The 13,648-nt window shown below is 34.3% G+C and overlaps 1 pseudogene; it reads right to left on the bottom strand.

The window, feature by feature from the left end:
* Window positions 1–10,790: 10,790 nt before the first annotated feature.
* LOC113270735 (peptidyl-prolyl cis-trans isomerase A-like) lies at window positions 10,791–11,795 on the bottom strand (annotated as a pseudogene).
* Between the last annotated feature and the right edge of the window lie 1,853 nt (window positions 11,796–13,648).

Genomic DNA, 13,648 nt, shown 5'->3' with positions numbered 1-13,648 from the left:
TAAAAAGGAAAGTGATATAGTGAATTAACATCTTTGCTTTACATTGGAAAAGAAAAAAAAACATTTTTCAACTTTAGGTTCCATCATGCCCACCATTTAATAAGTAGTTGAGACTTTGCCTAAAATAATATTGCCGATGAGAGAGAATTGTTAAAAATAGTACAGTCCAGTATCTGTTTTCAACAATCCTTTGCAAACTTAATTTCCCACTGCTCTCAATATGAGCTATGTTCACCCGGCCACTAACTGCCCTTCAAATAAAAGTTGGCACAACTTCATTTGCAGTTTTTATATTTAATAATATTCCTTTCAAATCATTCTTTGCTCTTCCAACTATTCTCTAATCACAAAGGCTTAGTATTTTTTTTTTTTCTCTAAAACTCATGCCACTCATGGCCAGAACCAGTCATTTGGCAAATAGAAGGTAGGACTTTTATCATCAGTTACCTTTCAATGTATGTATCCCACATTCCAATCAGAAATCCTTAACCCCAACCTTATTAGTTGGTTAGTAACATAATTAAAGAGCAATGAAATATTATTGTTTTAATTTGATTTTAGGAAATGCTTCCTTTGCTAGATTTCTTTGTCCTCCTGCCCTGAGGACAAGGACTGAATGTTTGCATTCCCTAAAATTCATATGTTGAAACCTAATCCCCAGTGTGATCGTATTTGGTGGGGCATTTGGGAGATGAGTAAGTCGTGAGGCGGAAGCCCTCATGCATAAGATTACTGCCCTTATTTAAAAGGCCTCAGAAAGCTTCATTGCACATTTGTCATTTGAAGACCTTCTGTGAAGTAGGAAATGGGCCCTCAGCAGACACCGAATCAGCATCATCTTGGTCTTGGGCTTCCCAGACTCCAGAACTACGAAAAACATATTTCTCTTTTTTATAAGCCACCCAGTCTATTGTATTCTGTTACAGCAACCCAAATGGATGAAGACAGAATCTAAACTATGACTTCTTAACTTCCATGTATTTATTTATTTTGAACAGTATCACAGCTTAAAAATTGACACTGGCATAGTCCAATGACTTTATTCAGATTTTATTAAATTTACATGCACTCATTTACATATATGTATTGCATGTGCATTTAGTGCTATGCAAATTTATCACATGTGTAGATTTATGTAACCACCACCAGAGTCAGAAGATAGAACTATTCCGTTACCACAAGGATCTTTTTTGATAACCATATCCTTCTCTCCTTCCACCTCTCAGTCCTTAATTCCTGGTGGCCACTAATTTCCTTAGTATCTCTATAATCTTGTCAGTTCAAGAATTTTATAAAAATGTAATCCCACACTGTGTGACCTTTTTAGGATTGGCTTTTTTCGCTCACCATAATGCTGTTGAGTTTGATCCAATCATTGTATGCACTGATAGTACACTAACATATTACACAAAAATTCACCTAAAATTGATCACAGACTTAAATATCAAACTATAACTTTTAGAAAAAAAAAAGACAGATAAAATTTTGGGGAACTCAGGCTAGATGAAGAAATCTTAGACTTGACAACAAAATTGTGTTCCATAAAAGGAAAAAAAAGATAATTTGCACATCATCAATATCTAAAACTTTTGCTTGGCAAAGATCTTGTGAAGAGAATGGAAAGCCAAGCTACAGAATGGGAGAAAATATCACAAACTACATAACTGACAAATTTCTAATATAATTTCTTGTATTTAGAAATTGTAAAGACCTTTCAAAACTCAATAGTAAAGAAACAAACAATCCAGTTAGAAAATATCAAATTACATGAACACATATTTCAATGAAAAGAGTACACAGATGACAACTAAGCAGCGAAAAGGTATTCACTCAACAGCATCAACCATTAGGGAAAACCACAAGGACATATGACTACAAACTTATGAGAATGGCAAAAATAAAATCTAGTTAACACCAAATGCTGGCAAGGATGGGAGAAACTTAATCATTCATACAGCCCTGGTAGGAATATAAAATGCTAAAGCTGCTCTTAAAAATAGTGTAGCAGCTTTTTTTGGGTATTTTTAAACAGCATAAGACATTAATATTATTCTTTAGGGTCAATGTACAATTAATATTCTTATATATTTACTTTCCTATTTGCTCACTTGTTTTTCATTAATTCCTGCAAATTCTATTTTTCTATGAGATTGTTTTCCTTCTGCCTAAAGAATTCCAATTTGTGTTTCCTTTCTTTGGTGCCTATCAGCTGGTAAAAACGCCCTCAGATTTTTTTCATTTTTTTCTAGAAATACACTTATAATTTTTTTTAATTTTTGAAAGCTATTTTTGAAGGATATAGAATTCTAAGTTGGCTATTTTTTTCTTTTGACATATAAGGGATCAAACCAGCTTCTTAAAAACGTTTGTTAATATATTTAGACAATTTTGCAAAATTGTCAGCCTTTATCTCTTCAATTAGAGTCTGCCTCTCTGGCACTTTCTCTGTCTCTGTCTCTCTCTCTTTAATGGATGTATTTCACTGGAGCAAGGCAGTGAAGGAAACTGTCTCCTCTGGCGCCCACATAGTAGCAGCAGTAGTGATGGTTCCTCTGAAGGTCAGTTTTTAGATATTGCTCCTTCAAGTTTTGTCTTGGGTCTACTTCTCGAGTCCTCCAAACAATTCTATAGCTTCACAGTAGCCTTTTAATGACCTAATTTTTCAGCTAGAAATATGTCTATGGCTTCAAATAAAAATCCTTGTTGATGCCATTTCAAATAGCCTCAGAAACTTACTAGGCATTTCCTTCCCCTCTTGAAATGACTCTGTTCTCCACCCCTGCTTCTCTAATCTTACCACTCCATATCTTAGTTAAGCCCACCTAGATTTCAGAGCAAGTGTATGTGACACTCATTTAATGATCTCTCAGTTTATTGATTTTCCTTTCTCCAATAAATACCAGATTTATGGCATGTTTACAGTACTTTGATCAAGTTATTCAACCTCTCAATAACTGTCACTATCTCCTTGTGGAAAATAATAATCACCATATATATATGATCTACCACGTGTTCTTTTTTTTCTGACACAATTTCCTTTTCATGATTTCAAGGATGTTTATGGTTTTTTATTTTATTATTATTTTTCACTCCCCCATATATTCTTCTGGATCTTAAAGTTATTTGTTACCTTTTCTCAAGACATGCCTATTTTTTCTTCCCTTGATCTTAGGCTTTCCCTGGATCCTATGAGCTCACTAATTTCTTCCCTTCTATCCAGTCACTATACAAACATATTCAACTTTTTAAAGTGGAATCCTAACCATCAATAAATGTAAAATTTATATTTTTGGTTTATGTAGCCTATAGCAAAAAATCTTAAAGGTATCACACCAAACGTTAAAAGATGCTAGAAAGTGACGATAGATTTTTCCAAATCCTTTCTCAAATTAATTTTACTTATAATAATTCTAAATATAAGTTTATTATTTATGTAACCAATAAAAAATATAAAAATCAATACCCATTGAATCTATTAGAGAAACCATTTATATATAAGAAAATGTAGGTAATAATGGAGAATAAAATAAATTATACAACATATTTTGAGTTTATTTTCAAATGATTTAAAATAAGTTCTACCTTCTTCATGAACCTTACTGCTCTTTACTTTCTCTGAATTTGTCGCACTTAGACCAATACCCCCAAAGTTTAGCAACTTGATTATATACTCTCTTACTTGTGGTTGTTTTGCACATGATAATCTCATTAGAAGATTCGAGGAATAGAAAACAAGCTATTTTTCTGCAGTTTCCCCAAAAGAGCTTGAGCTAACCCAAACATATAGTAACCATTCAGTAAATGCTTGCTGATTTCCAAAAATGGTGGGAAAGCTAATTAGGGAAATCCCCCCTAAAAGTAACTGTCAGTATTCTAAGAGGGGGTAATAAAATTACATTCATGGATTACTCAATTATAACCTTAGGAACTGTAGGAAAATGAATACGGAAAATAAGTAAACAGTGTTTGAATAAGAAAAATAAGTAAACAGCATTTGAAGAAAGACAAAGGATTTATTGAGGAAAATAATTAGAGATCACAAAATTGTTCTCTCTTGTAAGAATGCTTAAGATTAGTGGGAAATATTAAAAAAGACAAAGCATTAAGGTGGTAAGAAAAATGCAAGGCAATTTAGAATTCAGAAAAGGAATATGAAGTAGATGACACAAAATAAGAAAATTCTGATGAGCTGAACAAGGTTACAGAGGCGTTCAAAGAGCAAAACTGAGAGAAGCTCATACAAAGAGGTAGTAGGACACATTGAAGTTCAAGCGCCAAGAAATGTTTTACCAATACATATGCTTTGGTTTGAAAGGAGATGGTAAAACAACAGCATAAGATCACTGCACCCTCAACGGCAAAGGGACTAATTAGAAATAAGACAATGGAAAAGTCATAAATAATAGGAATACTTTTACATATTATTAAGAAATGATAGAGAGCAATGGGAACATTTTTCAATGTCCCCTTAAGATACTAGTAACAAAATATAGTGTGTATTTTTCCTCAAATAATTACAAAGAATTAGGAGGTATACAATGAAAATACATGGGTCTAACATAATTTAACTTCTTAATTTAAAAGTTTAAGTGATCCCAACATTGAGGTTTTAAAGTGAAAAAAATGGAGTATAAATTCTTATATTTACACAAAGTAGGAGGACCTCAATAATGACATATTACATCAGCATTGAATTTATAGATACCTTTTTTAATTAAGAGATTTCTTTTTTCCATTTACAGAATTTTCGAAGCTCCCTGTGCTTTTCATTGTTACCTAAAACAAATAATTTTACTGCTTATATAAAGTTATTTTTCAGTGGATGCCTATAATTTTTACACAAATGTAACATATGATATGATAAAGAACTAAATCACCTCATCTGTAATTGTTCCCTAATCTGTACAGCTGCCTAATCTTTAAAAGCTTCAATTTTTTAAAATGGCATTCTGCAGTAGACCACTAGATGTCACTGAAGATAAGGTTTCCCCCTTCAATACCCCAAACGCCCCTTCAGCTTTTAATTAATTCTTGGTTCATTATTCTTATCTGGCAAATTTTATGTTTGTGTTTGTATCCATTTAAATTTCATTATCTCCCGCTGTTAACCTTCATATGGATATTTTTACGTATAAAAAAATAAACCCCTAGGATTGATAATAATCTACATTACATATGAAGTATGTAAAATACTGTAGGGAAAATAAGGTAGAAGTCTTTATTAAGGTGAAGGTTCTGTGGACTATGGAATTATCTGGAGTATAATTTGTGAATTTCTAGTTAGGCTTATACGATTACTAGAAATAAATTTTTAAAACTCAGTTTTACCAATTGTTTTGTATTATTGATGGACAAATTGGATTGTTTAATGCTTCAATGTTTCATGCTTTACTTAGTTTGTGTTTCTAAGTAGAGAGAATCCGCAGAGAGAAATTACTGAATTGGTGTAGATTTATATTATTTTCTTCTAAAGTTTACTTATAAAATAGCCTCCTTTGCATTGCACAAGGTCTTCCGCTCTGATTTCCCAGTAGAGTGCTGCTCTTTTCCTCAAGGAATGGGAGACTTGCTCACAAGCTCCCATGTTGGTGTGCAGCAAGGAGGGCTTGGATAATGGGCAACTCCACTCATTTTAACTACCTTCTTTAAACTAAAATTGCATATTACTTTTTTGTAATTATAGCTTGCAAAAAAGTATTTTTAACAGTAAGCATGGAACTAGCCCTAGAGCAACTCCAGGATTGATAAATTTGTCACTATTATTTGACAAATATCTCTTGGAAAAATAGTTTGTGGAGAGGGAACATTTTATTTGTCTTTCATAAACTTATGATTTCCTTATTATGTCCTAATACTAAGACTTTTTTATTAAAGTACGTTCTCCCAAAACATGACCTAATATCTGAGATTAAATTTGGCACTTAAAAATCGTATTAATTCTCTGAGTCACCAGGGCATCAAGCAAAGTGAGTGTTTCATTGTATGAAATGGTACTCCAGGGACTGAGTTAGTCCTCCATACTGCCGAGTCCAAAGAAAAGCCTGGTGCATTGTTAATTGTGTCTGTGCAGGGTCAAGTTTTACTAGGGAAATGGAAATTGGACAAGTATTCCGATTTTACCTATAAACTTTGGATACATAACTCCAGCAATAAAGCAGCTCAAAAAGAAAGAGCAGACTATAGTCAACTGCTAATCTGGGAAAAACATTCTGATACACATGAGACAATAACTCTATTAAATAAATAAAATTCTCCAAGGCCAGTAGTAAAATAGTAATATAATACAGTGAACAAAAGATAAGAATAAATAACTTTTAATTTTTGGAATAATGATCTAAAGCTTATAGTACATGAAGCTGTCCAAACTTTAAAACTTTAACCACACCTAGCACTTTTGAATACTAAAATAAATATGCATACGGGTCTCTTAAAGAAAAATTTTAAAGAGCTGCCACAACTGGTAAAAATTAACACATTACTTACTGGTCTGAAGTAGAGTTTCACATATTGCAACATAGAGGGCAAAGGTGATGAGTCTGTCTTCATGAAGATAAATGTTTAGGTGAAGCAGAGATTTCAACATGGTGTTACATTGTGATCTTCCTCTTCTTGACCTACAGAGCATAAGTAAGTTATTGTTCCTGTACTTTCTGGAAGATATCATATTCTGGTGGAGTTAGGAGTCAATTTTATTTTTTTAAAAGGTTTTTATTTATTTGAGAGAGAGCGAATGAGAGAGAAAGAGAGATAGCACAGAGGGGGAGGGAGAAGTAGACTCCCCTCTGAGCAGGGAGTCCAATTGGGGCTGAATCCTGGGGCCCTGAGATCATGACCTGAGCCAAAGGCAGACATTTAACAACAGGTTGAGACACCCAGGCGCCCCTAGCGGTCAATTTTAGAGAAAGGTAGGAGTATGGTTTTCCACTCCAATATTTCCGTCTTTTTGGAGGCCACTATCCCATGTTTTGTTGTCTGGTTTGGTTTGGTATCATTCGGCATTTTATCCTACCTCACAAAAACATTTCCTTTCTTGGCTGCCTGTTCCCTTTAGTCACTTAAGAAAATTAATCTGATGAGCTGATGTACACGGAATGGTTGAGGACAAAATGTCTTGTTCTTTTTTGAGACCATTTGTTTCAAAATGGTGGAATTGTGGTTGCCACCAGAAAAAATATTTGGGGGCAGATGAGTATTCAAAAGCTCTCTAGTACTTCAACATATGCTATCCTGGAGCTATTTTCTTCGAAGGTATTAAATGATTTATGGCAAACATACTTTCAAAGATGATTTAAGATGTTACACACAAAATGGCTTAAAGAGTAAAACCATTAGTATTTGGATGAAAACATAAGAATCATAAAAAAAGGAAATTCCTATTTTTTTTAAGATTTATTTATTCATTTTAGAGAGAGAGAGATTGAGCACACGCACAGGAGCAGGGGAGGGGGAGGGGGAGGGAGAGAGAATCCTCACACAGAGGAGTGAGGATTCAGCTGAGCGCAGACTGGAGACCCTGAGATCACACCAGAGCCAAAATCAAGAGTTGAACACTCAACTGACTGAGCCACACAGGGAACCCCGGGGAATTACTATCTTAAAAAAAATTCAAGAGCAGAATACAATTTAGCGCTGGGATACCACACGGTTACTGCAAAAATGAAGGCAAAGATGTCAGCCAATGTGTTTCCAGCTCTGAAACTGCAGAGAAGTTTTCACTTAGGGACAAGAGTAATGGAAGGCCAGCAATGATGAAGAAAGAGAAAGCAATATCTCTGGTTCCAATGCTGGATAGTTCAGGTAAAATGGATAGAGAGCAGAGAATGTTAAAATCCTTAACCCAGGGATGACATCACTGTAATCTACATAAACAAGGATGAGTTAGAATTGTTTTTACTTTCCCACCTTTAGTGAAAGAGTCATGAAGGAAATAAATTAAACACATTTGTTTGTTTAAAGTGCTAAAAAACTTACTTGAAGTATGCTTACTTGAAACATACTATTATATTTTTAAATGAAATTTAAAATTGCCATTTGAGTTTTCCTCCTCCTTTTTTTTTTCAATTCAAGATTTACTTTCTGCATTATAAAGTTGGCATTTTTAGGCTTTTCCTTTGATTTAGCACCTAAAGCAATACAGTAGCTGTGGGTTTTGAACTAAGATGTTTTAATTAATTTGAGATGCTGTTTGAAATGGTCTGGGAAGGTCTGATGTTCCCAGAAAGTGTTTATAGCTATCTTCTAAAATTGTTTTATTTTCTCAGATTTTGCAGAATGATATATTGCTGAAGTCCAATAACTCAAATGTTTGGGCAACATTCATCAAGGCCAAGCAAACCCAGCCTCCGCTCTTGGCATTATCAGGATCTTCACGGAACACATCACTTCCAAGTTGTAGCTGTAAATAGTCTTGGTAGAGGCAATTTCGGGGACATCAGTCAAGATTTTATCTTGAAACATAATGGTAGGAGACTAGAAATAATATGTTACCCCAGGAAACCACTCCACCTGGTTTTATTAATAATATAGTTTTTATAAAGCAATTTCCCAGTGTTACATAGACAACTAAAACCCACATGGACTGGGGTGTGAAAAAAAATGTCTAACTAGTATGAAGACTTGAAAATAGAAGAGAGAATTGGGGGGAAATTTTAGAAATATATATGTGAAAGAGGAATGACCTAGTTACAAGCATACATAGAATCCAACAAAAAATACAATTAATGGAACTAAGTGTGTTAGAGTTCCAGTGTGCCTGCTCATAAACTGCAGATACACTATTAAGGAAAATAGAATACGACAAGGGCTCCAAGCATGTCAGAAGCAAGCCTCAGTCATCATAACCTTCTATAATAAGTGTTGATTTAGGGGTTTTGAAGAATTTTAGTTAGTCCCCATGCATGTCTCCAGAAAAATACACAAGTATATAAGACGTGCATAACATAGCTCAGAGCATGCATTTTGAATACGGTCCAAATTTGGTTATGAAAGAGAAATACAAATTTATGAAACTATCTTCCTATTCATTCCACAGAGGAATGAACAGAAACTCATTGTAGTAATTCTATTCATTCTACTCAAGAACATGTCATTCTACTAACGCTTTTGGGCCTCTTTCAACTACAACACTTCCTGTCCTCTAGATTTTGCTTGTAATAAAAAATGAGTATAAGTTATAAATATTTATAAAGGTATATTTTTAATATGGTTTACAGAGAAAATTTATAGATGCATGATGTAATCTATTTCTTGGTTTTTAAATACCTGCATATTAATAATGCTGATATACCCACTGTTAATTTTAAATATCAGGCAAAGCCATATTTAGCTAATAATAAATAATCTTTTGGCCCTTGATAAGGAGGATTTTTCAAAAGCATTTTAAATTATTCATTAGGAAAATACCTTGGCATGCTAATGAAAATATGAAAATGAACTATAATTTCATCCATATATAGTTAATTTAAAAGTTCATATTTTAATTGTAGGACATATCCATGGTGAACTGAAATTTATTACAAGGCAAAAAGACTATTAACTATTTTATAATCACACTTTAGTTTATCTAAGTAAACTTAATGTGCACCAACTAATACTTGGGTACAAGGACACAAAGATGAATAAAACTAGGACCTTGTTTTGGGTTGCTTACAGTTCAATCATGGACACTGACATGTAACAAATGGTTAAATTATGGTGGGGGGGCTCATGGAATATAGTGAGATCACAAAGAAGGAAAAATTAGTTTTGTGGGTGTCAGAAAGAAGGTGTTTATGGCAGGCTTCCCCTCCCCCCAACGAAAAAGACTCAGAATGAACTAGGGAGATAAGACTGTTAAAGGTATTCCAGACAGAAAACTTCATGATGGAGGCATCTTGTTATTCTAGGAAGACAGGTAAATCTGATTGATGCAAAGCTGGAGAGGGATCAAAGAGAAGCTGAAGGTAGGTACTGGGAACAAGTTACATAAGACATTCTGTACTCTGCCCAGAAATTTTGAATTAGTTCTACAAGAAATTGAAAGTTACGGAAGATTTTCAAGCTGGCCAATCACCTATATCTGCAGTTCTAGACAAATAGTTGTGACGCTATGAGAAGTTGTTGGGTGAGGAGAGACATGTTTATTCTGGAATATTTCAGTTTGCGGAGAGGCAATGTAGAAAACAATGACAGGATTAGTACTTGGGGATTCTGAGTTTGGAATCCAGTTTAATAGTTTACTAGCAGTGTAACCTCAGGCAAGTCCTTAGTCCTTTCAAGACTTACAGCCTCATGTATGAAATCGTGATGATTTGGACCTACCCAAAAGGTTGTTGTGAGGGTTATCTGAGGAAAATTAATGTGCATGTGCTAGGATAGTTATGAAACATTAGTTTTCTTTCCTAGAAAATGATCTTGACACTTTACTAATCTGTGACTAAAATGATAAAATTTATACAGTGTTTTAAAAGATTGCTAAAGGATACCCCATAGCCACAGGTACCTATTACATGATTAAAATATTTATAATTATTACTGTCAGATATGTTTTTCTTTCTAACAGCTAAAACCAAATACCTTATAAGTAGCTTAGTTTTATTTCTTCTTTGTTGTTGTTGTTGCTGTTTAATTTTTATTTCATTATCATAAACGTAACTCTACAATCCAGCTAGAAGGGAAGTAAGAAAAATATGCAACTGCTGTGAGAGCACAAAGATTATAGGATATTTCAAGCAGATGGGGGTGAAGGGGTGATCTCCTGAGCTACAGGAAGGAATGGTCTCGTAGTTAAGATAAAACACAAGTCAAATTTATTAGACTTGTCCACAGTCAGCAATAGTGATCTTGCTGGTTTTACCATTCCTGGGTCCAAACTAATCCATGCTTCCACAATATTCCGGCCCTCTCTCACCTTTCTTGAGACCAATGCTTGCCATCCAACCATTCAGTGTTGGCAGTACAGATGAAAAACTGGGAACCGGTTGTGCTGGGCCCACCATTCACCATGGACAACATGCCAGGACCCATGTGCTTCAGGATGAAATTCTCATCATCGAATTTCTCCCCATAGATGGACTTGCCTCCAGTGCCATGACGATGTGGGAAGTCACCACCCTGGCACAGAAATCCAGGAATAATCCTGTGAAAGCAGGAACCTTTATGACCAAATCCTTTCTCCCCAGTGCTCAGAGCAGGAGTCCTCGCTGTCTTTGGAACTTTGCAAACAGCTCCAAGGAGACTCGGTCCAAGGGCTCACCATCAATGCGGTGTCCAAGAACACAGTGGGGTTGACCCTGTCTGGGCGGCCCCTCTGGCTCCGCAGCAGTGGTATCTGCAAGGTGGCCCATTTCTTCTTCTTTAGTAACAACAGAGAGTGAAGAAGATGATAATGATCCTTTTCTGTGAAAATTTGTTTATGGATGTGAAGATTTTAATTTTTTTCTTAAAAGTTCATATTTTGGGACCTAATTACAGACTTACTGAATCAAAATAGCTGGGTCTGGAACCTTGATATTGCATGTTTAATATTTTCATAATTTTAACATTCACATGTATTTGAAATCCGCTACTCTTTCTCCTCTTTCTCTTCTTTTTAAATCTCAAACTTAGTATCTACATCTAAATTCATTTTAAAAATTTCTCCTGGACCTCCTTTAATTATAACTCCTCCTTTATTATTATCATTTGTGACAGAAAAATGCACAACTCAGCCAATGGGCACAGCCTCCTGCTTCACAGATGTGAAATAAATGTTTACTTAATCTTCCACTTGATAAAGCACTCACTGTAAAGAGGATGATTCGGTAGTCAATAACCATTCTTTTGGAAGGGAAAATAGAAAAGGGCAGCACTTTGACTACCCTCATCTGAAATGTTGCTAACCTTGTAACAAATTAATACTTTGTTCTTTAATAGTTTTTCAGTCCACCATAGTGTTTAAAATGTCAACCTTAAACATGAGCCTCAAATCATACGGAAGTCTGTTTAAAAGTCATGGCCCTACGCCCTGTCTCCAAACTATGGAATTCACATCTTATGGAGTGGAGCCACATAAGTATTCAATAAGATTCTTGTAAACATAAGGTTTGCTCATCATTGATCTAATTCTGATGACTCTTTTCTACAATTTTGTATGTGTGTGCATATATATTTGTATATCCTGTACCCACAAGTATTTGTCCAGCATATGTAGGCATGAGAGTTTACAAAAGTTATTCTAGAAATTTGGTATAATGTCAACTATACCATCTCAAAAAGCAACAGCAAATAAACGTGTGCTGGATGAATAAATGAAGTTGGAAAAGTGGCAACACTTAAAAATTTTAAATTACAACTGTGAAATTAGATAGTCACAATTTGCTAAGGATCTCAAAATACTGAGCCACCTAATAACTAGGGAATCTAGGTTGTATATTTTCCATTTATTATAGAGTTTAATATGAAAATGGAACTCAAATTCTTACCACAATTATCTTTCTAACTCTCTTCCAACAGGAAATTGGGTTAGAAATGTCTAACTCAAAATAAGAACCATTCTGCTGTCTTCAAACTGTTACACTAATTATTCTTACACTTCTGTGTTTCCCTAACTACAAAAACCAAACTCTCAGACTTGTATTTTCTAAAGTCATATTGTTTTTGGTTTGGGGACTAAAGCATCTGATTCTGTAGTAATTCTAGGTTATATCTCTATCCTGTCATAAATTGACATTTGTTCAAGTATAATTTTTGCTTAAATAATTTCATTTGCAAAATATATATTTATCATCTAAATTTGGTATCCCTCCAAAAGGATTCATTTAAACCACTGTTTATCAATAAACAATACTTTAAAAATATATTGAAACAATTGCTTACATAATGTTCCTCCCTCTCTTTTTGCTCATTGAGATTTTCCAGTAAAACCTGTGTTTTCATCAAAATAAAGTAAAAGACTGTGATTTGTTTTTTTAACTTTAAGAGGGTCAGCACACACTCTTCTATACTATTATATTATATATAACATGTCATATATTTTACAGAATATATCTTCCAGGTTCTAGTAATCCATTAATTAAAATGCTACTGCTTATGTAAATTGGCTTAGGTCTTTTTCAGGAATTAAGAGAGAAAAAAAAAGATATTTCTTAAAGGGGAGGGGGAAGAGGGGAATTACGAAAGTAGATCATATTGCTCTAATCTTGTATTTGTGTTTTTAAAGGATGCAGACTGAATGAGAGTAGAGGCAATACACACACTTGTTCTGTGAATCACAATCCAGACTCAGAGCTGGCGCAGATTTGAGGAATGTGCAGGACTCTTATCCAAGCCATGTCTGGTATTTATCCAGGTTAAAATTTTCTTTTATCTTCCATTCTTTTTTTTTTTTTATGTGAGAAGAATGCAATAAATAGTACATTTTTCTTTCACTCCCCAGTGTTCTAGTTAGAAGTTCAGTTGAGTTGTATTCATTCAACTCATTTTATTTCTTGACTTAGTGAGCTTAATACTCCTGGCAGGCTTTGAAAACATGGCTGAATAAATTTATGAATGAAAATCGCCAAGTTCTAATCCTGGCCCTTACCATTATTTTTCACTACATTTGGAAGAAAATCAGTCCTAGGTTCTATAATATGGCTCTCTTATCTTCAAATTCCTGAGAAGGGTTAGATGCTATGGTAAACATAGACGG

Source organism: Ursus arctos, unplaced genomic scaffold (assembly GCF_023065955.2).
Source record: "Ursus arctos isolate Adak ecotype North America unplaced genomic scaffold, UrsArc2.0 scaffold_4, whole genome shotgun sequence".
NCBI lineage: Eukaryota > Metazoa > Chordata > Mammalia > Carnivora > Ursidae > Ursus > Ursus arctos.
Note: the sequence above shows the minus strand (reverse complement) of the source record. Positions and strands in the feature narration are given on the sequence as shown.